General features: G+C 39.4%; 1 protein-coding gene across 1 annotated transcript in view; it reads right to left on the bottom strand.

Annotated features, from left to right (window-relative positions):
• SND1 (staphylococcal nuclease and tudor domain containing 1) overlaps positions 1-25220 on the bottom strand; it is a 415142-nt gene that overhangs the window by 217533 nt on the left and 172389 nt on the right. The window lies entirely within an intron of this gene.

Here is a 25220-nt window from a genome sequence, read left to right as displayed (position 1 = left end):
AAAATATCTGCAAAAGCCATCTCTGATAGAGGACTGTAATCCAAAATATAGGAAGAACTCTTAAATCCCAACCATAAGAAAATGAAAAACCCAATTTTAAAGTGGGCAAAAGACCTGGATATCTTACCAAGGAAGACATACAGATGACAAGCATATGGAAAAGATGTTCCACACGTGGCACTGGGGAAATGCAAACTGAAACAACTATGAGCTACCATGACACATCTAGTAGAATAGTCAAAATCCAAAACACTGACAACAAATGCAGGTGAGGATAGGGAACAAAAGGAATTCTGGTTCACTGTTACTGGGAATACAACACAGTACAGCCACTCCGAGAGATGGTTTTGGATAGAACAAACTTTTACCATACATTCCAACAGTGAAAAACTTACGTCCACACAAAATCTGTATGTGGATGTCTTTGGCAGCTTTATATATAGATGCCCAAACTTGGAAGCAACCAACGTGCTCTTCAGTAAGTGAATGAATAAACTGTGGTTCATGAACACAACTGCATATTATTCAGCCCTTAAAAAGAAATGAGCTGTCGAGCCACGAAAAGACATGGAGGAATCTGAAATACATATTACTAAGAGAAAGAAGCCAATCGAAAAGCTATATATTGTATGATCCCAACTGTGACGTTCTGGAAAAGGCAAAAATACGAAGACAGTAAAAAGACTGCCAGGGGTTAGCAGGACGAGACAGGATGAACAGATGTGAGGGCAGGATTTTGACAGCAGTGAAACTATTCTGTATAGAACTATAATGATGGATACATGTCATTACACATTTGTCAAAATCCATACAATGTAGAACACCAAGAGTGACCCCTAGTGAACTACGGACTCTAGATGATACTGTGTCCACGTAGGCTCACCAATTATAATAGATGTACCACGCTGGAGTGGGATTGTTGACGGCAGAGGAGGAAGTACGTTGGGGGCAGTGGGGAGAGATACGGGAATTCTCTGTACTTTCTGTTCAGTTTTGCTTTGAGCCTAAAAGATGCTGTGAACCTAAAATAAAGGATGACTGATATCAAGAGAGAAGGAAAAATGGCTGAACCTTTAAGGCCTTACATAAGTTATACTCGACAGAGAAGAGGTTTGGAACACTCCTGGAGGACTCCCAGACATTATGGTAAAGCAGTTCTCTAACCTTTTCAGACTCATTTGAAAATCTGCTCAAAAATATGAATGAATGCCTCTACAGAAAAACTGCATGTAGTTTCAGCCTGCCATAAGTTCTCAAGCCTGTGTTAAGAACTATCAAGAAGAACAAACAAGATGACAGTCACAGAGATGTTTGGGACTGGTTTCACAATATGTGAATCAAAATGATGCAGCTAACTACACCCGATACCAACAGAGTTGGAGTTAGGAAATTGGGGGTGGGGGGGTGGGGGATGGACTGGACCGGAAGAACCTTTAATACTAGGTTAATCCTAGAATATACTAAACATATGGATATGGACACACTGAGCGATGCTTTTTCTTTACGAAATCTTTCAAGAGGACCATGTGCGTGTGTCAAAAGAAAGTTTAAAAAAAAAAATAAATACATAAAAGAAAGTGGTATGTGGTATCCCTTAGCAAACATACAGGGTCTGTATTATAGCATTAAGGCAAATGCTTGGCTTTGGTCATGGCCGAGGTTACATACCTGTTACATACCTGTACTGAGGAGTCAAGCACCCTGAAGCCATCCCCATGGTCTGAAAGTCCAGAATTCCCTTTCCTAACTACGACTTTAGCTCCCACCGGTCAGCTTAGAGATGGCACGTTGTACAAGCATCAAGTTCAGCCACACTGCTGGTGAGCAGCATCAAAATCCTTTCAAACTGCCTGTTGCTCAAAAAACCATTTTAAAAATGAATATGGAAATTTCCAGAAGGACAGCTGCCTCCAAATTCTGACTGTCAGATCACTCACTTGAACGCTCCATCTAATCATGTTTTAAAAGCAACAAGGAGCCACGTCAGCGAGAAAGCCAATTAAGGGCTGAAAGTAAGGTAAATCTTTCTCATGAGAAGTACTATCATCATACAACAACACAGAAAGAAGAAAATATAAAGAGGACTCCTTAGGTCAGATGTCTACACTGACACTACTGCTCAGCCTTATCATCTGTCTAAAGCTAAGGAGACGGGTAAGTGTGCGGAATGTGAACAGCCCAGGAGCGGGGGTAGGGCTGAAAAACTAGTACCTCCAACAAAGAGGTTTTCAAAGTTTCCCTGTAGGCATCTGGCCAGAGTTATTACAGGCCAAAGACAGGGCAAGGAATGGGAGGTCTACACACACAGAAGCAAGGCTGACTCAGATCCCTGGGAAGGAAGGAGTCCTCTGTATGTTGCCTGTACTGACCCACCCTGGAACTCGCCTCTGGCAAGGCCTGATAACTAACCTACGGAAGCAGAAGAGGGCCGGGAAACCATGTAGACACCTGTTGAAGTTATGGCAAAAATCACACAGGAAATCAGTGTTGTACAGGAGCTAAACCTCAAGGGCGCCCGTACCATAGGATGTAAAGTAACTCAGGGCCAAGTTTAAAAAGGGCACAGAGGGCTTCTCTGGTGGCACAGTGGTTGAGAATCTGCCTGCCAATGCAGGGGACACGGGTTCGAGCCCTGGTCTGGGAAGATCCCACATGCCACGGAGCAACTAGGCCCGTGAGCCACAACTACTGAGCCTGCGCGTCTGGAGCCTGTGCTCCGCAACGGGAGGGGCCGCGATAGTGAAAGGCCCGCACACCGCGATGAAGAGTGGCCCCCGCTTGCCGCAACTAGAGAAAGCCCTCGCACAGAAATGAAGACCCAACACAGCCATAAATAAATAAATTAATAAATAAATTCAAATAACTTTAAAAAAAAAAAAAAAGGGCACAGACACAGGGTATGGTCCAATTTGGGGCATTCGGGGGGCAAGTCAAAAATTTATGGAGATGTTCACCTATTTTTGTGCTTTCACCCAATCCAACTAGTAACAAACTCAAGCCCTCAATTCTACTACCGGGGAGAAAAACTCATCCCTGCTTAAAAATAAACTCAGTGAATCTCAAAGTTACCTTGCACCTGCCAATGACAAGCCTCCTCCTCAGCAGACAGGAGTGGGACAGCAGTTCATCAGCGCAAGTACATGGCACAGAGTAACATTAGCTCTCTACCCAGAGAGCAGCTATTCATCTGGAAGGCCACTTGAGTAGCGCTGGTGGCGGTAGTGATGGGGGTAATGGTAACAAACAAAAATGAACCCTTAGCATCTCATCTTCCAGGCCAAAAGGTATGTTATCCCCAAACTGTCTTTAAAGAAAATCAATGGGAAGACCCCCCTCCCAAAAATCTTTCATCTTCAATAACCAAAAGAACCAGTAACTACATTCTACATTCACCTGCCAATTAGTTTTTTCTTCTATCTAGAGAAAGAACTGAAAGTCAGAGATTAAAGAGCTCATTGGAGAGATAACATTATTAAAGAAATTCTCAAATACAAATGAGGCCCTGAGAATAGCCCACAGCCAAGACGCACACCTGCAGATAGCTATGACAAACCAGGAATTAAAGTCAATGTGTAATTAGCATTTATGTCCCTCTCCTGGGGGTTCTGAGATCTGTTCTCCTGCCTTGGAGTTTTTCATCTCTAGATACTTATCCCTGACTTGTCAATCACTTTTGGAAAAGAGCAGTTTCAATTAAAAACAACTGCAAATCTTAGCAAAGTCTTCATCTGAAGAGTGGATAACCTGAATTTTGTGCTTGGGGATAATTACATAAGGAATGGCATGAGTTGAAAAGAAGTAATGGGTTAATGCAAATGTGTCCTTCATTTTTCCAGCAAAGATACTCCTGGAACACTGGGTATGCAGGAATTTACACGTACAGGACACAGGGCAGGGCCTGATCCCTCTTTACAGCAAGGACCACAAGGGGTCCAGGGCTCCCTGCTGGTTCCACCTGTCATCCTCTTACTGAATGAGTCACACATCACACCTTTGGGCCTCACTTTTCTCACGTAATTCACCTGGTAAATGAGAGCACCAGCCTAGAACTTTAGAGCATCACTGAACTCTAGAATTCTAGAAAATAACTTAGCCAGACATGGTGTGCTATGTAGTGTTTTCTTAGACCGGTGTAATTCCTGCCTTACGTTTACTGCTATGAACTAGTACAGACAGTGTAAGCGCCAGGAGTGGGAAAAAACATGCCTTTTATTCATGGAAACTGCCACGATAGGGCCTGTATGGTAGGAGCATACACAGTGAATATTTGTTTCATGAACAGATACGTGTAATCAGGAACCCTTTCAGACATGAAATTCTGGAGGATACTTTTGAAATGAGGTGGTTAGGCATTTTGAGGACCACTTAGTCAAGCTGTTAACCATTGTTTCATATATTAATTTAAAGCATGAAGGAGGGAAGACGTATATTGAAATTGGGATAATGCTTTAGATTAAGAAAAATGTAGTTTCCTGTATTATTTCTCAAAGAGGTTCTCAAAGAAAAGAAAGGGTAGCAGGTAATCTGATTCCTCCTCGGTGCATTAGATTGTGGAATATTCCTTGAAAACAATTTCAAGGACCCTTCGGAGGAACTAAGATGAGAACTTAAAACCAAATTTGTATCCCAATCTCTTATAAAGTCTGGAAACAGTTTAATACAACAGAATACACTTGGGCCACACCTAAGGAATTCTGACAATCTATGGATACCCTTCACATAACTAATCGCTCACTAGAAAAGTGACAAACCACCAGAGAACTTCAAAGAGTTTATGATGCTGATGATAATGAAATGACAAAATCTGAATGCCTAAGCATAAAAGATACATAAGATTTCCAGGCCACAGTCTGAGTTTAGGCTGTTACGTGAGGTTATTTTGCATAATTACTATATAATCCCACCCACTATTCCATGTGGCCAATCATAAATTCACAAAGAGCTGTTCAAAAAAATACCCTGGCTTAAGAAAAAAGCTCTCGTATGGCCCATCATTCTCATGACAGAAACAGAAAACACATCATCTGGGCAAGTCTGGCTAAGGCAGCCGGGAGACCAAAGTAAGTGGAACAAAATATTTTACGCAGCTTAGATAAGAGCATGGACTCTGGGAGCTGCCAGACTGCAGGTTTTGGTTACCAGCAATTCTACATATGAGCTGTGAGAACTTGGAAAAGTTACCTCACTTCCGTGCTTCAGTTTAACATGCATAACTCTACCTATCTCACTGTTAGAAGAAAAAACGCATTAATATACATGAGGCATTTAGAGCAGGGCCTGACTCATACGAAGCTGTGTCAGTTATTTTTAGACAAACATATACTGATTTTCTTGGAGGAGAGCCTGGCACAGAGTAGGTGATAAGTATCTGCGAGACAAATACATAAATACACACATACATACATACATGCATAAGTAAGATGCATGTTGACTTTAAATCATTAGGCAGAAACACTCAATTAAATACACTTTTCCCCTTAAGGAGTCACAGCAAACAGGACTATGTACCTCATACATATTTCATCCCAACTTACAGATAAATATGGCTTATTTTAAAGAATGATACACTGTTTAGTACTTATTTAGACACTTTCCAGATTAATTTTGCAGGTACTAGTTGGGGAGATTTTATTTACCAAAGATAATTGAAGTAGAGTGTGGGGAATCACCTCAACTAATAGGTTAACTAGAGGAATTTGGGGAGGATACTCCTTGCCTTACAAAATCAGGAAGACAAGGAACAGAGAGCAACCAAGTTTCCATTTGCTGTGGGCATAATAGGACAATACTTAATTTATGCATTCTTGACCTTTTTTCCCTGCTAACAAGCAGCATAGGTAATTATTCTAAAAATGTGAGATACCTTTTTTTTTTTTTTTTTTAATTTGAAACACAGTTCAGTCACCCATTCATCTAGATATAGGATGAGCTTCAAAACAAAATTGCCCAGGAGCCTCTTGGTCCTGCTTCTGGGCACACTGACCTCCCAGCTGAGCCATCTATTCAGACATAAGCTAAACTCTCATAAAAGGATGTCAAACGTACCCTGTGCTGTCTAGGAGGCAACAACAATAAGAGCCACAAATGAGAGCAACATATGCACACTGACATTTTCTAGCAGCGACATTAAAAAAAGAAACAGATAAAGTTACTTTTAATAGTATTTTTGATTTAACTCAAAATATCCAAAACATTATCATATCAACATATAACCAATATTATTTTTAAAGTATTGGGTTTCTTTTCTTTCTTTCACTGACAAAGTCTTTGAAATCCGGTGTGTGTTGTGCAGGAACAACACATCTCAGTCTGGACCAGCAATACTTCAAGTGCACAATAGCCACACACAGCTGTGGTGGCGATACTGCACTGTACATGCCCAGACTGTCCATTAAGGGACCAGAGTCTTAGCCTCAATCCTCTATTACATGATCCTACCTTTGGTGGTTATACCTTTCTCTAGTTTCTACGGGGAACTTTTGTTATCTTCTATTTTAAGATTCCTTGTAAATACTCTTAAACCAAATATGAAGAAACATGGTATAAAAAATGTTTATCATTCATTTTCTTATTTAAAAAATCTATTACTTAACTAGACTAGAAAGGCAAGCTATTTATGTAATTTTCAGGTCCAGAAAACAATTTCAGGGGTGAGAATAAATGTGCACACAAAGGGAAAAAAATTCCTCTAATTTGTAACTATTGTTGTAAAATATATTCTGTTCAATATTTATGAAGATACTTTTTCAGCGACTTCTCTACCAACTCAATGGTTGGACTTAATCATTGAGTTGCTGACGTAAGTCTAGAATTCACCTTAGTGTTTGAAATGTACTCTAATGGTAACTAGAAACTCACATTAAAGAAATATCTGCTTTTGTATTTATGATTAATGCTTCTGTTGAGTATTGTATTATTAGAAAGAAAATGAGCAATTGGTAGATGTGAAAAGTTTTTGTTTACGTTCAGCACAATCAAAAGCTGAAATCTCTGTGTCCCATTAGGACATCCTTTAGCTCTGGCATGTCTTAAATTAGAAGAACTTTTACAGATACACTGACAAAAAATTATATATCTACACTGCAAAGAGAAGGAGACAAACCAATGATCCTTTCCTACCTCTCCAAGCCACAGCCTAGATGCATTCGGTAACACCCCCTTCAAAATCATTGTAATTAGTTGTTAAGGCTGTTTATTCACATGTGTTTACGTTGCTCTCTCTGATCTACAATCACCCTTCCCACCTCCCCCCGCACAGTCAGGACTATTTTGAGCACATTTCATTTTCATCAATGGAATGTTAACCTCTACTGCTTCCCAACCTCCATGAGCACAGAGTCAAGGAGCTTTCTTATTTGATGCATTTCTGACAAAATGAACCCATTACTCCCCACCCCCTTGTCGGATGGACAAATGCATTTATCTGTTTTGAGAGGAAAGGTAAAATCCAGCTTCATACGGGGCCTATGGAGATGCTAAGAGTCTCTACCTGACATTAGGCATTCATTTAAGTGGACATCACTACTCCCCAATAAACACTCAGTTTGGTAAATATTTAATTAGAAGCATACACAGGCATGAGATCCACAAGTAAATGTGAAAACATTTTATGTAAAGGGCCATTAGAGCTGGGCAAAGATTTCTAGAAGTAGTGGTAACACCCTGACAAAAATATAACATTAAAATGGTTGGAAGCAAGATGCATAGTTCACGTATGAGGTAGATAACGAGCACATGTAAAATCATCAGGGAAATGAAGTTCTGACCATTGAAAATATTTCAAGTAAATCTGATGAGGATCAAAGACAAATAGAAACCACTATGTGAGAGTAACCTTGCAGCTGCAAGCATTTTCATTAATCCTCTTGATTCTTGAGTCCTTATAAACCTACAGATATATCTAAAAAGTGTAACCTGCTTGCATTAGTGCTCCAACCACTATATTACTCATTACTGCATCATGGTTTAACTCACCCCAATACCTAATTTTAATACCACAGTGTCTGTACCAAAGAATGCCAAAGGCCCCCCAAAACACTACTGGAAACTGTCCCACAGGTTCCCTGCATGTCTCTTCTTACTTCTCCTCAGAGCCACCATCTCCACTGCTTTCCTCTGGAGGATGAAGGCTGAGTGTGGGTCATTTTTCTCCTCTATACAAGTGTCAGTCATGGTCATCTGTGTCCAAAGTTTCCCAGGTCAGCAGCAGTCAGGGGAAATTAAATCACTCCGCCCAGACCTCTTCCTGGAGGAGTTCCAGCCACACAAGCAGCACAAATATACGGATACTCATGCCTTTGTGTAGAATACACACAAGGTCACGCAGTCTTGAAAATAAAGCTAAGGTGAGAGGCTCAGGGATATGAAGAAAGGGGATTTGCTTAATGGCATCTAAGAAGTATTACTGGAGGAAAAAGGATGCTTTTAACATATGGATAAAAACAAAAAGGTTAAATTACATTTTCTCTGCAAACATAATATGTGCCAGTCTACAAAGGAAAAGGCCACTCACCAAAAGGCCAAACTGGGAAACCAAAGCAATAAAAGTGGGAGCTAAAGTAGTCACCCCGCCAAGAGTTCCAATCAATTCCTATTGCTCTGGGGGTTAGGTATTGCAAAGTCAGTAAAGAAAAGCCACCCTGCGTTCACTGCAATTCAGAGCACACCTATTTCTCCAGCATGCCCGCGAGCTGCCATTTAGAAGTCACTCAGACAAAGGAAATAAACAAACACTCAGGTAAGTTAACTTAAAGGTGAAAGTTAGAATGGTGAATTGGACTAGTAGAAGTGTATCTTGACCTCAAAGGAGAATGATGAAGAAAAAATATAATTCTTAAGGAATACCTGCCAATGGCACAAAGTAAAATAGCCCAAAGGTACAGCTCTTCTGTTGTATAAATTATTCTTGGTTTCGTTGTTAAGAAAAGATTCCAAGAGAGTCAGGTGTTAACATCATAGGCCTTTCTTCCTTTAGATATACCTTCCTCTCCCTGTATTTCACACAGAAGATAGAGGCCTACTAAATGAAACGAAGTCCCTTGATCAAAGGCACAGCGTGCACAGAGCAGTAACACCTAAGGTCAATGTCTGAAACTACACACGGACACTGATCAAAGACCATCCTGACTGCATCTGTGTCCACCTCCAAATCCAGGTCTCTTAACAAAAACAGTGTACGTCTATGCACACAGCCAAGTCCCCAGCCCACAAATACGTATTAGGAAATTAGGTGGTTAGCACTGGATTATAAACCTAGGTCAAAGGCACCAATTACGGCCTAAATTCATGAAGCAAATTGCCTCTCAGCAGCTGCATAGCCAAAGAAGCCCTCTCCCAGACTCAAAGTTCTTCCATTTCCATTACTAACATAGAGGTACAAAGTAAAGAAATTTCTCTAGTTCTTCAAAAAATTAAAAATAGAATTACTGTAAGCTCTAGCAATTCTACTTCTGGGTATATTCAATCCAGGGTCTCAGAAATATTTGTAGTCCATGTTCATAGCAGCACTACTCACAATAATCAAAAGGTAGAAGAAACCCAAATGTCCACTGATGAAGAAACAAAATGTGGTAGATACACACAATGGAATATTTTTCAGCCTTAAAAAGGAAGGAAATTCTGACATATGCTATGACTTGAATGAGTCTTGAGGATGTCATGCTAAATTCTATAAGCCAGTCACAAAAAAGAAATACTGTATGATTCCACTTAAATGAGGTACGTAGAGTAGTCAAACTCAAAGAAACAAAGTAGATGGTGGTCGCTAGGGGCTGGTGGGAAGAGGAAACGGGGAGTTGTTGTTTAATGGGTATACTTTCAGTTTTGCAAGGTAGAGACTGATTGCAGGACAATGTGAATATATTTAACACTACTAAACTGTACACTTTAAAATGGTTAAGATGGTAAATTTTATGTAACGTGCATCTTGCCACACTTAAGTGTGTGTGTATGTGTGTATTTTTTAACTTGGGGTAGTCTACCCACGTAAGCCAGGCAGAGGCCAGACAACTGCAGAATCTCCTTGAAGAATTCAAGAGGATACTTCTATCACTTTCCCAAGAAAATAGATGGTTACCCACAGGCAGTAGTGATTAGAAGTCCTGTACCAAAACCCATCAATAAAGGAGTAGAAGTCTCAGTCATGGAGGACAAATCATTCCATCTTTCTCAGGGTATGAAATATCTATTTTCTTGCTTTCTAAAAACAGCCAGCTGAAGCTGCATGTCTAGGTGCCACAAGTCTAACTAGATGTACCTACTTCACCATTTCTCAGAGGCAGCTGTAGAATGGGATAGAGTAGCCTACAGCTCACTGACCTCCTATAAAATTGTCACATAATTTTGGAAGTCTTGCGCTCTGACACGTTCCCTCTCTGAGGAATAGTCCTCCGTGGAGATCTGTCACGTGTAGATCTACCCTTTGGGGGAACATTTTATTGCCTCCCACCATAATTTCCTACCTCTATCTAGTTCTCCAGAGGAATTTAATCACTGTTGTCCATGCTCTTCTCTAATGAACATTCAGCTTTCATATGCTTCTCTAAGTGGCATTTTTACTGTTGGCAGAAACCTAAATTGGTACATCTTTTGCAGTCAAACTGGCAATTGTACTAACATTTAATGTGTGGATGTCTTTTGACCCAACAATTCCACTTCTAGGAATTCAGTCTACAGAAACAAAGACGTATGTACAAGCATTCTGTCCTTTGCATTCATGGTAGTTTAACACAAATGCATAATTACAAGTTGTGATCTAACTCTGACACTAGCCCAAGTTCCAAGTTGGCAGTCACCACGGCAATTCTTTCCCTCTATATTACAAGCATGTCTCAATAAATACGCTGTAGCTGTTGAAAACAAGGGAGATCTATATATTCTGCTATGACAACATGTTCAAATTTTAAAAAGCAAAGGCACAATGGTAGCTATAATCTTATTTGGGGGAATTCAGGGACACACATAGAAACAATCTGGTGGAACTTACCCAACATTGTTAGAAGGGCTTACCTTCAAAGGTACTATTATGGGGCACGTTCAACTTTTCTCACCATAAATTTCTAAGATTTTAAAATTACATTTGGAGGAGAAAAAAAATACGACTGAGTTAAAAATATAAACAAGTGGTAGCTGGAATAAAATATACAATGGAAACACATACTTTTATTAAAAAACAAATAAAAAACTAGCCTCCTCACAACCAGAGACTTCAATGTTGACTATCTATTTCATCAGACTAGTTCCCAGGATGAGGCCAGGGTCACCACTTAGTAGTGTCTGCCAACCAATAAGGATTATGCAAGGCAGGCTATACGCTGTGAGAAGGATACTTCCAGGTGCCCAGTGGCGCACTGTTTCCATAGCAGGTGGGCATTGCTATCTGCAAATGAACTGTCAATCTCACTGTGCACTGATAATGATGCTGCCACCACCACCTGCCTGCCATATGTTTTCCCTACTTGTCACGTAACAAGGAACTGCATTTTGGCATGCTGATCACTGACAAGTCTGATACTACTGCTCAATGTTTGTTATAACTAGCTGCAGCACTTCATATAGCCGAGGCAGCTACACGATGCCTCACAGGATGCAGGACATAAAATATTACTTTGCCAACTGACTACTGATTAAGCCCCCCAATTTTTTTTTAATATAAATTTATTTATTTATTTATTTTTGGCTGCGTTGGGTCTCCGTTGTTGTGCGCAGGCTTCTCATTGTGGTGGCTTCTCTTGTTGCGGAGCACAGGCTCTAGGTGCGCGGGCTTCAGTAGTTGTGGCTTGCTGGCTTCAGTAGTTGTGGCTCGCGGGCTCTAAAGCGCAGGCTCAGTAGTTGTGGTGCATGGGCTTAGTTGCTCCGAGGCATGTGGGATCTTCCTGCACCAGGGCTCGAACCCGTGTCCCCTGCACTGGCAGGCGGATTCTTAACCACTGCGCCACCAGGGAAGCCCCCAACATTTTAGAGCAGACTACCCTGTTGTTCTTCCTTTACTTCTAAGTCCAAGAGCTGCTAATCGAAGGGCTGTGCCCCATCCCCAATTCATGCCCTGTGATCCTGTTTCCCAATAGTGGAACAGACAAGGAACACAGACTTCCCACTCTGATATACTGAATTCGTTTTGTCTCCCTTAATCATCATGGTACAGTCAATAAAGACGGATGACAACCCCTGGGGTTTCCATTTTTAGCTCTAACATAATGCACAGATTAGCCAAAGGTATGACATCATAGTTCAAGAACTGGTGGTGATGGAACACTGTCTCACAGCAGCAGGTAATCTGAAGATAATGAAATATGGTAAACCATGTTTGGTGTACCAATAATCTGCCTCCACAGTCACTGCTCCTATTAGTAGAACTCTAACTCATGCACTCCTGTCTGTATATATCAGAGAATCTCAAAATATAACGCTTGTTATCCACACCTAATCAACAGACTGGGAACTCGTTTCCAAAAGGAAGGAAAGCAGATTTTCAGAGCCTGACATTATCTTTTTAGGTAAAAGAAAGTGAACACACAACTGTGAAATCAATCAAGCATGTGAACCAAACTTTTTTCCCATTAATGAGAACAGAAAGGTAATTATCCAACAGCACTTTCTATGAATTAGCAAATCACTGGACAAGTATATGCTTCCCTTAATGAGGGGACTCATCGCACATTTCAGCTGCCACTCCCATCCCCACTCTCACCCACCACTCAACTCACTGGATAAAATGCCACCCAGCAGTAACATCAACAAAGAAACACCAAGTACTGCTTGTCATTCATTCAGCAGCCATTCCACCAACAGTCAACAACAGTCAAAAGTATACTAATTTAGTAAATTTTAGTATAACCACAATGCTGTGCAACCACCACCATTATAATTCCAGAATACTTTCATCACCCCAAAAGACACCCTTTACCCATTGAGCAGTCATTCCCCATCCCCTGGCCACCACCAATCTACTTATTGTCTCTTTCAATTTGCCTGTTTTGGACATTTCCTTTAAATGGAAACATACAATAGCTGGTCTTTCATGTCTCACATCTTCCACATGGTATATAATGCTTTCAGGTTCATCCAGGTTGCTCCATATGTCAGTACTTAATTTCCTTTTATGGCAGAGTGTACACAGTGTGTGCATACACCATATTGTGTTTATCCATGAAAATATACTTTTGAGACTGCAGCCATAACAGAAAGTGCATTGAGAACCACTTTAATAAAATCTCATTATAATGATAAAAAAATTTTTTTTATAACAAGAAGTACCTTGAGAATCAGTTGAGAGCAGCTGATACCATATGCAGAAGAGCCTACTATCATTAGCACAACTAACTTAAGCCATGGAGTCAAATCACATAAGGGAAATATTTGAATCTCCCAACCTGTCTGGTTCAGAGAACCTCAAGCAAATCCATATATTTTTTCTTTTTTTTAAAGCCACTCTTTCATAAACAGGAAGAAGAAATCTTTCAGGGCCTAAGTATTGTGGGATGGTTCAAATAACCAACCAACCAGCCACTTCAGAGGAAAGCAAACTTCTTCCCAGCAGGTCATGTGCTCAGGACAAACAGCAGAGGCACTGTGTAGAATGCCAAAAATTATACAGATACCATCTATGGAAATATTCTTCCAAAAGACACAATCCTGTAAGGCTTTAACCCTCCCACTGGCTACAGCTGCTTCCCAGTTTCCCTGCACACACTCACTCACGATGAACCAGACTGTAACTGTGGTTTCAAGGATCTTCATATCTTCATTGCTTAGCCTGTTTGAATACATCCTTGGTATCCACAGCAATGCATCTCTCTCTGACCTGTCACATGTGCTCATTTCTATGTGATAGTCTGCATACCAGCTGACCCAATTCCTCTCCTGCCTGCACCAATTCCACAGTGGAAAATGAATGATAAATTCTTCTACAGCACAGAAGGAAAGAAATAAACAGAAAGACTCAATGGGCCCTCCTCCATAATTTAGCACAGAAAGATTTTTTTATTCTTCTGCTACTAAAGAAAAGTCTCCATGTCTTTTAGCACATAAGATAATCTCAAAATAGGAAAACTGGTTTACTCATTACATAACTGTTTGAGCTATAAATTTATTAACCTGATCATCAAAAGACCAGATTAAGAATATAGTGAGGATATTTAACAACATTCTGCCACTGTAGAATTACCACAGAAGTTTAGACAACTCTGTGGGAAAGAATTTAAAGCCAAAACTTCTAGCAGCTCTAGAGGGTAACAGAAAAATGCCCAGTGAGTATAATCAGAATATACTGATACAACCACCTATATCACACAACAGTACCAACCTCCAAACACTAGAAAATCACCAACTGAGGCTTCCATCTATAGCCGAGTTTATTGCGATCATTGGCCAAGGTCTTTATGCAAACTACCCTAAGGAGAGACTTCCTCAACGATCTCAGAAGAATTGTTTGAAGCCCAATCATTTCACTTCACTCAGTACATTTCAGAACTAGTAGGTATAGGACATGGAAATCGAACTTACTGTATTAGAGAAAGTGCAGGCAAAACTGCTATAAATACATGCTAAATTTCATATATATGAATAAAATCAAACAGAACAGCAACACATATCAAAAAAACGACAAGAAAATTTCAGGTTAATCAGGTGAAAAAGAAACGATGGGTCCATAATATATTGTCTATTTTCTCTGTAAAAGATAAACCAAGATGCATAGGTATATTTAAATCAAATGAAATGATGCACTTATAAATAGAACCTGCATAACAAATGGTTGTAATTGATAGAAGGTTATAAATTGAAATATTTAATAAAATGAGCATTCTGTTAGTGACATCTGATAAAATTCCTGTGAGTAAATGTCATGATAAACATAATACAGTAATTAAATCACTAAAATATTCAATGATAAGTATGGGGTTCAAAAGCCTAGAAAAACATCCCATAGTTAATAGGAAATTATAGGCATGTTAGAGATACCCTGATCTGGAGCAAGTGGGGAAAACAGAGAAGAATTAACTGGCATTGATCTAATAAGCAACTCCCAAACCTGGAAAGAATGAACATAACCATTTTTAATAATTCCACAACATATCAGCAACCAATCTATCTGTGAGAGTTTTTTTAAATACACATTTTTGCTTCTCTTGAATATTGAGACTGTATTTTAGCTGCTTAGAGGTGTCTGGGCTGTGGAGCAGGGGGAGTCACATTAATAACATCTACAACATAACAGTTATTCAGAAAGATTAATCTGTCTGAAAATTATGCAAGACAGGGCTCTTCTGCAATACGTAATGGCAAATTCATACAATTTGGAATAGGGTAGCTTACAAAGACTGAAAATGGAAAATATCTCAGTAGTAAGTTACTTTTTAATGATTAAGTTAAAATTTTTATTACTATACAAAGATTTTTTTTTTATTCCAACTCTTAGTTAGCTGAGCTTTTAAGGGATAAAGTAAAATGAATGACTATTTAAAATCAAATGAAAGGAATCACAGTTATTACCTAAGGGAAGCATATACCACTACGTAAGAAAAAGCAGATTCAGAGGAGTTATGTGAATTACCCAAATTTAAAGAGCAATTCAATGAAAGAGTTGTAACTACTAGAGCCTAAATATCAGAGCAAATAAAATTTGAAATTATAAGAATAGTAATCCACAATAAAAAGTCATTTCAGTAAATTAAGCCTGTTATATGCCTGGAGAGATTTACAGTCTAAGAGCCCAAGGTCTTCCAAGTCTGAGAAGCTACCCTTTCAGAAGCTACCCTAAAATACAGGATACAATGCAGGTGGCTGAAGGGGTAATCCATGAGAAGCCTGAGACAGACTTCCAACTTTGGTTATTGCCTCTGGTTCTCTCCAAAACTATCCAGCTTATTGCTGTATCTCCTGCTGATCTATAAGCAAGAAAATCAAAAATAAAAATACAAAGAAACTATTTTGTTGCTATGTTGCTTTAAAATAACTAAGGGAATAATGGAAGGTTAAAATTAAGCATTAAGAACTAGACTAAATGAAATATATGGAGAAGAACAAAATTAAAGTTTAAAATTAGAATTAAAATCTCAAAAACCAGAAGTACAACTTTTTAAATGGGAGAAAATATATGGGACTTAAAAGGAGGGAAGCTATTATATTTCTTAAATGACCAAATCCTGTGTAAAAAAGCATTCAACATCAATTAAAAGACTTATTATATACGAATTATAATTATATATAAATTATACATAAATAGAAGCTTTTTTGCCCTTAACGCTTCTAGACTTTAGATCCTCCCAAATCTAGAAGCCTGATTTTGTATGCTCAGTGAATCTAGTTGATTATACAGTATGGCATGTTTAGCGAAACATAAAATAAAGTCATAGTACCATAGTTCAAAAAATTAAGATGAACACAAATTGGTGAAATAAATTATCATACAATCATGGAATAAAATTACACAGCCATTGTAATTATTACTTTAAGAAATTTCATTTAAGGATGTGAGGAAATGTTCAGGTTATGCTGTCAATTGAAAAAATAAGGACATATAGATTTATTTGTATGTTTATATTTGAATCAGAGATAATACCTCAAAATGTTAACAGTACTTTTCCTTTTCCTTTATACTTTCCAAATTTAATATAACAAACATACATTGCTTTTATAATCAGGAAACAAAAACCCACAGAAGGAAAACAAAAGATCATCACAGTTAAGGTGTGGTCCAAGGTAACAGTACTCACACTCGTAAAAAGCATAACCTGTGTGTCACTGATAATAGGGGAGACTTGATTCCCTGGCTCCAATTCTCCAGAAGGCTTGGAATCAACTGAAAAAATTTTATTCGGTGCTCGCATGTTCCTACTTCCCTATTTTCAAAAATAACTTACAAATTATAGTAACCGAGTCTAACATTCCAAAAACCAGAGAAAGTTATGTGGTGAATACTTAACCTGAGAAGGAAGTCCATGGGGTCACTCCCAAAGAAGAAAGGTCAAGAAAGAGGTCTGTAAAGCTTTGCAAAGTGAAGAACTAAAGAAATAAGATGGTCAACAGTAGCAAGATGACTAGAGGGACTTCCCAGGGGGTCTAGTGGTTAAGACTCCACCTTCCAATGCAGGGGGTGTGGGTCCCATCCCTGGTGGGGAAACTAAGATCCCACATGCTGCACAGTGCAGCCGCAAAAAAAAAAAGACTAGAATTACTCAAAATAAAGACAATCCATGGCTCAAGAAGACAAAATACAAATCTCTTTATGCATTCCCATTTGCATCTGTGGAAACTACATAAGAATCTTTCATCTTTTCCTAGCAATGCGAATGCTACCTCTACTAGAGTGATGACAAGACCAGCACCATGAAAAAGGATGAAGATCAGAATTTACATTCTAGGCTATATAGCCAAAGTGAATCCTAAACCTAAATTGGTTTAGTCCTTAGAACTGGCAGGTAATTTTGGAGGCCAACAAATGACAATAGTGCTGAGGACGTACCTGGCCTAACTCATTTCAATCAATTTTGGTTAATATGCACTTTACTGTAAAAAGGACACCATTTAGAATCAGTGGAAACTTGAGAGTAACACTACGGAGAAATGACAATATAATATGACACTAACTGTACAATCAGTTTATCTACATCTTTTAATAAAGCCACATTTCTACTTCATTTTGTTCTCAATATACCTCTTATTTAGTACTAGCATAAGTCATTAATTGCTATAAGCAACCAAGAATCATCACTCTATAATACAAAAAATAACAAATCTCTCACCTGAAGTATCAGTGAAGTACTTTAAACAAAACATGTTACCTATTGGATTAGAAATAGAAATAAACCCATTTCACAATATTACCTCAAATGTAATCAATCTTTGAATTCGACCTCTTAATAGTAAACCAAGTGGCAATAATATTTTGAAATGCTGGATTAATTAATCGAGTGTTCATCTGGGAGTTGAAAAGCAGGACATCCAACATTTATTTCTAACTGATGATAAAACAGCTGTGCTTCTTGGATAGGTAAGTTCAGGAGACAGAGACTTCAATTTGGGGCTTCAAGCTTGAGACTTTCAGAGAGACTGGGGGTTAAGAAAGAAGGCTGGATGGGGCATACTTTGTCCTTTATTTAGCTTACTCTGGGTCACAGTAAATTAAGTTCTCATCATATCTCCTGACACTTCCCATGGAAACTCTATCAAGATATAAAAAATGTACCTGGAATCTCAGAAAAGAAGCAAAAACTGGATGTTAAGAGTACTCTCCAAGCTCTCCCTTCCCCAGGCCCACTCCCACTTCCTCTGAGTCAGGCAGATCCAAGTCAGTGTCAGTGAGCACTTGGGGATCAAAAAGGTTTTCTTAAAAAGAAGGGCAAGCAATAGACTGTCATCTTGTTAGACTGGTTTTAAAGGCAACAGAGGGGGGCTTCCCTGGTGGCGCAGTGGTTAAAAATCGCCTACCAATGCAGGGGACACGGGTTCGAGCCCTGCTCCAGGAAGATCCCATGTGCCACAGAGCAACTAAGCCCATGCACCACAACTACGGAGCCTGTGCTCTACAGCCTGCGAGCCACAACTACTGAGCCCGCGTGCCACAACTACTGAAGCCCACACACCTAGAGCCGGTGCTCCTCAACAAGAGAAGCCACTGCAATGAGAAGCCCACGCGCTCATTGCAACCAAGAGTAGACCCTGCTCGTCGCAACTAGAGAAAGCCCGCGCACAGCAACGAAGACCCAATGCAGCCAAAAACAATAAATAAATAAAATAAATAAATTAAAAAAAAAATAAAGGCAACAGACACTAAAGAAAATAAAATGACGGCCGTCTTTCTCTCATTTAACCTTATCAGGACATAGAATAGAGCAAGTTCACATTTTATTTGTCATATTATATACTGCTCCCTGTTCTTAATTTTCCTAAGCCCTGACTCAGTAGTTTGCTATTATCGATTGAGCTCTTACAATGTGCTGAGCACTGCACTAAGTGCTTTCCATATATTACCTCATTTAATGTTCATGACAGGACTGAATTACGTAATGCTACCTCAGAGATTCAAACCCATGTCTATCTGGATCCAAAAGTCCATGTGCTAAACCACGACAAATAGCCAAAAATAGGATATTGATTATATACTCACTAGATATTAAATGATAAAAGTACCTCATGTAGAAGTCAATTTAATGACACAGGGAAACCATCGTACTGAACATTACAAAACACTAAGTACCATATAATTATTAGCTAAGTTGAAAATTATGCAAATACCCAAATGCATAAAAAGACTGGAATAATATACACTCAAGTATTAACAGGTGTTACCCCTGGCTGGTAGTTTCTTTTTGCTTTCACTTTTCTTTCAAAAACATTTCTTTTAGAATGAACAAGTGTTGCTTTTGTCACTGATAAAACAGGCAGTACATGGTATTTATAGCAAAACAGCAAAAACGAAATACACTATCATAAACAAGGACAGAATGGACACTACCCCAATATTAGCAGATTTCATAACACATTTTCAAATAGGAAAATTATGGTCACAGAGAAAACTAGGCTGAAAACAGCAACAACTCTTTAGTACTTTTAAGCATGTAAAATGAAATACAAACGCAGAGATACCATTTTTCCTAATACATACGAAATTTTAACTATTTATGATACCAGTATTTGAAGAATATCCCCCCACAAACACATCTGTCTATATAGGCCTAAAATATCTCTGGAAAGATTTACAAGGAAATAATACTAGTTGTTTCTGAGAAGGTAAACTCAATTGGTAAAGGACCAGGATACAAGGGAGCTCTTCGATTTTATAGTCTTTATTAGCATTTAAGTTTTGAACCAAACGAATGTATTGCCTACTCAAATAATTAACATAAAAAATAAGCAAGGACCTTCAAGATGGTGGAGGAGTAAGACATGGAGATCACCTTCCTCCCCACAAATATATCAAAAATACATCTACAAGTGGAACAACTCCTACAGGACACCTACTGAACACTGGCAGAAAACCTCAGACTTCCCAAAAGCCATGTGGCTGACAGGGTCTTGGTGCTCCGGCCAGGTATCAGGCCTGTGCCTCTGAGGTGGGAGAGCCGAGTTTAGGACACTGGTCCACCAGAGAGCTCCCAGCTCCACGTAGTATCAAACGGCAAAAGTTCTCCCAGAGATCTCCATCTCAACACTAAGACCCAGCTCCACTCAATGACCAGCAAGGTACAGTGCTGGACACCCTATGCCAAACAACTAGCAAGACAGGAACACAACCCCACCCATTAGCACAGAGGCTGCCTAAAATCATAAGAAGCTCACCCCAAAACACACCACCAGACGAGGTCCTGCCCACCAGAAAAACAAGATCCAGCCTCATCCACGAGAACACAGGCACCAGTCCCCTCCACCAGGAAGCCTACACAACCCACTGAATCAACCTTACCCACATGGGGGCAGACACCAAAAACAACGGGAACTACGAACCTGCAGCCTGAGAAAAGGAGACCCCAAACACAGTAAGTTAAGCAAAATGAAAAGGCAAAGAAACACACAGTAGATGAAGGAGCAAGGTAAAGCCCCACCAGACCAAATAAATTAAGAGGAAATAGGCAGTCTACCTGAAAAAGAATTCAGAGTAATGATAGTAAAGATGACCCAAAATCGTGGAAATAGAATGGAAAAAATACAAGAAATGTTTAACAATGACCCAGAAGAACTAAAGAGCAAACAATGATCAAAAACACAATAAATGAAATTAAAAATTCTCTAGAAGGACTCAATAGCAGAATAACTGAGGCAGAAGAAAGGATAAGTGACCTGGAAGATAAAATAGTGGCAATAACTACCACAGAGCAGAACAAAGAAAAAAGAACGAAAAGAAATGAGGACAGTTCCACAGGCCTCTGGGACAACATTAAACACACCAACATTCAAATTACAGGGGTTCCAGAAGAAGAAGAGAAAAAGAAAGGGACTGAGAAAATATGTGAAGAGATTATAGTTGAAAACTTCCCTAATATGGGAAAGGAAATAGTCAATCAAGTCCAGGAAGTGCAGCGAGTCCCATACAGGATAAATCCAAGGAGAAACACGCCAAGGCACACATTAATCAAACTATCAAGAATTAAATACAAAGAAAAAATACTAAAAGCAGCAAGGGAAAAGCAACAAATAACACACAAGGGAATCCCCATAAGCTTAACAGTTGATCTTTGAGCAGAAACTCTGCAAGCCAGAAGGGAGTGGCAGGACATATTTAAAGTGATGAAAGGGAAAAACCTAAAACCAAGATTACTCCACCCAGCAAGGATCTCATTCAGATTCAAGGGAGAAATTAAAACCTTTACAGACAAGCAAAAGCTAAGAGAATTCAGCACCACCAAACCAGCTTTACAACAAATGCTAAAGGAACTTCTCTAGGCAGGAAACACAAGAGAAGGAAAACACCTACAATAACAAACCCAAAACAATTAAGAAAATGGTAATAGGAACATACATATCAATAACTACCTTAAATGTAAATGGATTAGATGCTCCAACCAGAAGACACAGACTGGCTGAATGGATTCAAAACCGAGACTCATATATATGCTGTCTACAAGAGACCGACTTCAGACCTAGGGACACATACAGACTGAAAGTGAGGGGATGGAAAAAGATATTCCATGCAAATGGAAATCAAAAGAAAGCTGGAGTAGCAATACTCATATCAGACAAAATAGACTTTAAAATAAAGACTATTACAAGAGACAAAGAAGGACACTACATAATGATCAAGGGATCAATCCAAGAAGAAGATATAACAATTGTAAATATTTATGCCCCCAACATAGAAGCACCTCAATACATAACGCAAATGCTAACAGCCATAAAAGGGGAAATCGACAGTAACACAATAATAGTAGGGGACTTTAACACCCCACTTTCACCAATGGACAGGTCATCCAAAATGAAAATAAATAAGGAAACACAAGCTTGAAATGATACATTAAACAAGATGGACTTAATTGATATTTATGGGACATTCCATCCAAAAACAATAGAATACACTTTCTTCTCAAGTGCTCATGGAACATTCTCCAGGATATATCATATCTTGGGTCACAAATCAAGCCTTGGTAAATTTAAGAAAACTGAAATCGCATCAAGTGTCTTTTCTGACCACAACACTGTGAGATTAGATATCAATTACAGGAAAAAAACTGTAAAAAATACAAACACATGGAGGCTAAACAATACACTACTAAATAACCAAGAGATCACTGAGGAAATCAAAAAATACCTAGAAACAAATGACAATGAAAACACGATGACCCAAAACCTATGGGATGCAACAAAAGCAGTTCTAAGAGGGAAGTTTATAGCGATACAACCTTACCTCAAGAAACAAGAAAAATCTCAAATACACAACCTAACCTCACACCTAAAGCAATTAGAGAAAGAAGAACAAAAAAACCCCCAAAGTTAGCAGAGGGAAAGAAAGCATAAAAATCAGATGAGAAATAAATGAAAAAGAAATGAAGGACACAGTAGCAAAGGTCAATAAAACTAAAAGCTGGTTCTTCGAGAAGATAAAATTGGGGGCTTCCCTGGTGGTGCAGTGGTTGAGAATCTGCCTGCCAATGCAGGGGACACAGGTTCGAGCCCTGGTCTGGGAAGATCCCACATGCCACAGAGCAACTAAGCCCGTGAGCCACAACTACTGAGCCTGCGCGTCTGGAGCCTGTGCTCCGCAACAAGAGAGGCCGCGACAGTGAGAGGCCCGCGCACCGCGATGAAGAGTGGCCCCCGCTCACCGCAACTGGAGAAAGCCCTCGCACAGAAACGAAGACCCAACACAGCTAAAAATAAATAAATAAATAAATAAATAAATTTTTAATAAAAATCTACAAACAATAAATGCTGGAGAGGGTGTGAAGGAAAGGGAACCCTCTTGCACTGTTGGTGGGAATGTAAATTGATACAGCCACTATAGAGAACAGTACGGAGGTTCCTTAAAAAACTCAAAATAGAACTACCATACGACCCAGCAATCTCACTACTGGGCATATACCCTGAGAAAACCATAATTCCAAAAGAGTCATGTACCACAATGTTCACTGCAGCTCTATTTACAATAGCCAGGATATGGAAGCAACCTAAGTGTCCATCAACAGATGAATGGATAAAGAAGATGTGGCACATATATACAATGGAATATTACTCAGCCATAAAAAGAAACGAAATCGAGTTATTTGTAGTGAGATGGATGGACCCAGAGTCTGTCATACAGAGTGAAGTAAGTCAGAAAGGGAAAAACAAATACCGTGTGCTAACACATATATATGGAATCTAAAAAAAAAAAAAAAAAAAAAAAAATGGTTCTGAAGAACTTAGGGGCAGGACAGGAATAAAGACGCAGATGTAGAGAATGGACTTGAGGACACGGGGAGGGGGAAGGGTAAGCTGGGACGAAGTGAGAGAGTGGCATGGACATATATACACTACCAAATGTAAAACAGATAGCTAGTGGGAAGCAGCCACATAGCACAGGGAGAGCAGCTCGGTGCTTTGTGACCACCTAGAGGGCTGGGATAGGGAGGGTGGGTGGCAGACGCAAGAGGGAGGGGATATGGGGATATATGTATATGTATAGCTGATTCACTTTGTTATACAGCAGAAACTAACACAACATTGTAAAGCAATTATATTCCAGTAAAGATGTTAAAAAAAATAAAATAAGCAAGCCCCCCAACACACACACACACACACACACACACACACACAAGAAAAACTTAAAACAATGTTATTGGTTTCCTAGCAAAGAAAAATATCTAGAAGAAAAATACCTAAAAGATAAAAGATATGTTATCTAATTTAATTGTCTGCCTATTTTATACAATAGTTTGTCAAAAATATCCTACGTTTCCATACTGGCTTTCCTGCCAAATGACTTCAAAATGTCCGTTTCAGCAAATGAAACAATAAAAAGGATTTAGTTTCTTGATTTGACTTTGAAAATCTTTAGGAGAAAGTAAAAAAAGATGCACTGCTTTATCCATATATGTCCTTTCTAAAAATGACACCTCCATCTATTTCTTTTTTTAAAGTTAAGAACATGTTATATAAAACAACCAAAAAATGTTTCAAATTATGTCTTCCTGGCTGTTTAAAAATTAAATTTAAAAATTCTGTAAGGAAAAGTATCTTTGCCTCGCCATAGATACACATCAATGCAAAGAGGAATCTCTGCAAGAAAAGGAAGAAGCAAGAACCCAAAAATCATCAACCTGGACACACAGGGGTGGAGGACAGGGATAAAGACTTGGAGTCAAGGAAGAAAGAATCAAATCCAAATGCCAGTTCTAGGAAGGTAGACCATCCAAGGAAAACACACTTCCCACAGATTCGGAAGCAGGTCCCAGTGTCATCCAAACAGTTATTCTTTTCTTAGTGAGTACAATGTGCAAGCACCCCACAAGGTCTTGTGCTTGGGGCAGCATCAAGCTGACATATTACCAGAGCACCTAGCAAGGACACACACACCCTGGCCCACTGACTACAATCCCCCAGGGCAGGGCAATCCAGACTAAAAGCACTGACCAGCAGTTTCTTCCTCATCCACGTTTTCCCTTTTCCAGAAACAGGGGAAGTAACAGTTAAAGCAGGCAGACAATTTAAAATGTATCACAACATCACCTAGCCTGTCAAATTTTGTGTTCATCTGAGACGGCCCAAGGAGAAACTAGAACTGCCAAGCAAACCAAGTGGACCTTGTTCAGAGAGAAGCTGATGCTTTGTCAGCTTTGGTCATGGACCAAGTTCCATGCTGCTGGGAGGAAGAACAGAAACAAGAAAAGATGACATTTAGCAAATCCCTTTTTTTTCTCTTAAGGCCAGAAAGGTCCCAGGGATCCAGGGCAACGGCCAAGTCAGACAGTACGGCAGATAGGATGTGTGTATTGGAAAATGAGAGCTACTACGGGCTTGGAATTTTGAAGCTGTTCGTGTCACAGGTCTGAGCACCTTTGAGGAGGGGGATGGTAAATGCAAGGCGGAAGGAGGGGAGGGAAAAGGAAGGAAAACCACCAGAAGGTTAGAGAGATGGAAGGAAAGGAATGGGGAGTATGTGTTGGCACAGGAGGAGATATTAAAGACTATCAATACCACGTTCACTCTCTGAATGGCAAGAGAGACGTCATAAATCTACCTAGAGTTAGTGATCTTATTACCATTTTCCCTTCGGGAAGCTATGATGAGCGACCACCAAAGCAGAAGCACGG

This window comes from Balaenoptera borealis, assembly GCF_965194805.1.
Source record: "Balaenoptera borealis genome assembly, chromosome: 7".
NCBI classification, from domain to species: Eukaryota; Metazoa; Chordata; class Mammalia; order Artiodactyla; family Balaenopteridae; genus Balaenoptera; species Balaenoptera borealis.
Note: the sequence above shows the minus strand (reverse complement) of the source record. Positions and strands in the feature narration are given on the sequence as shown.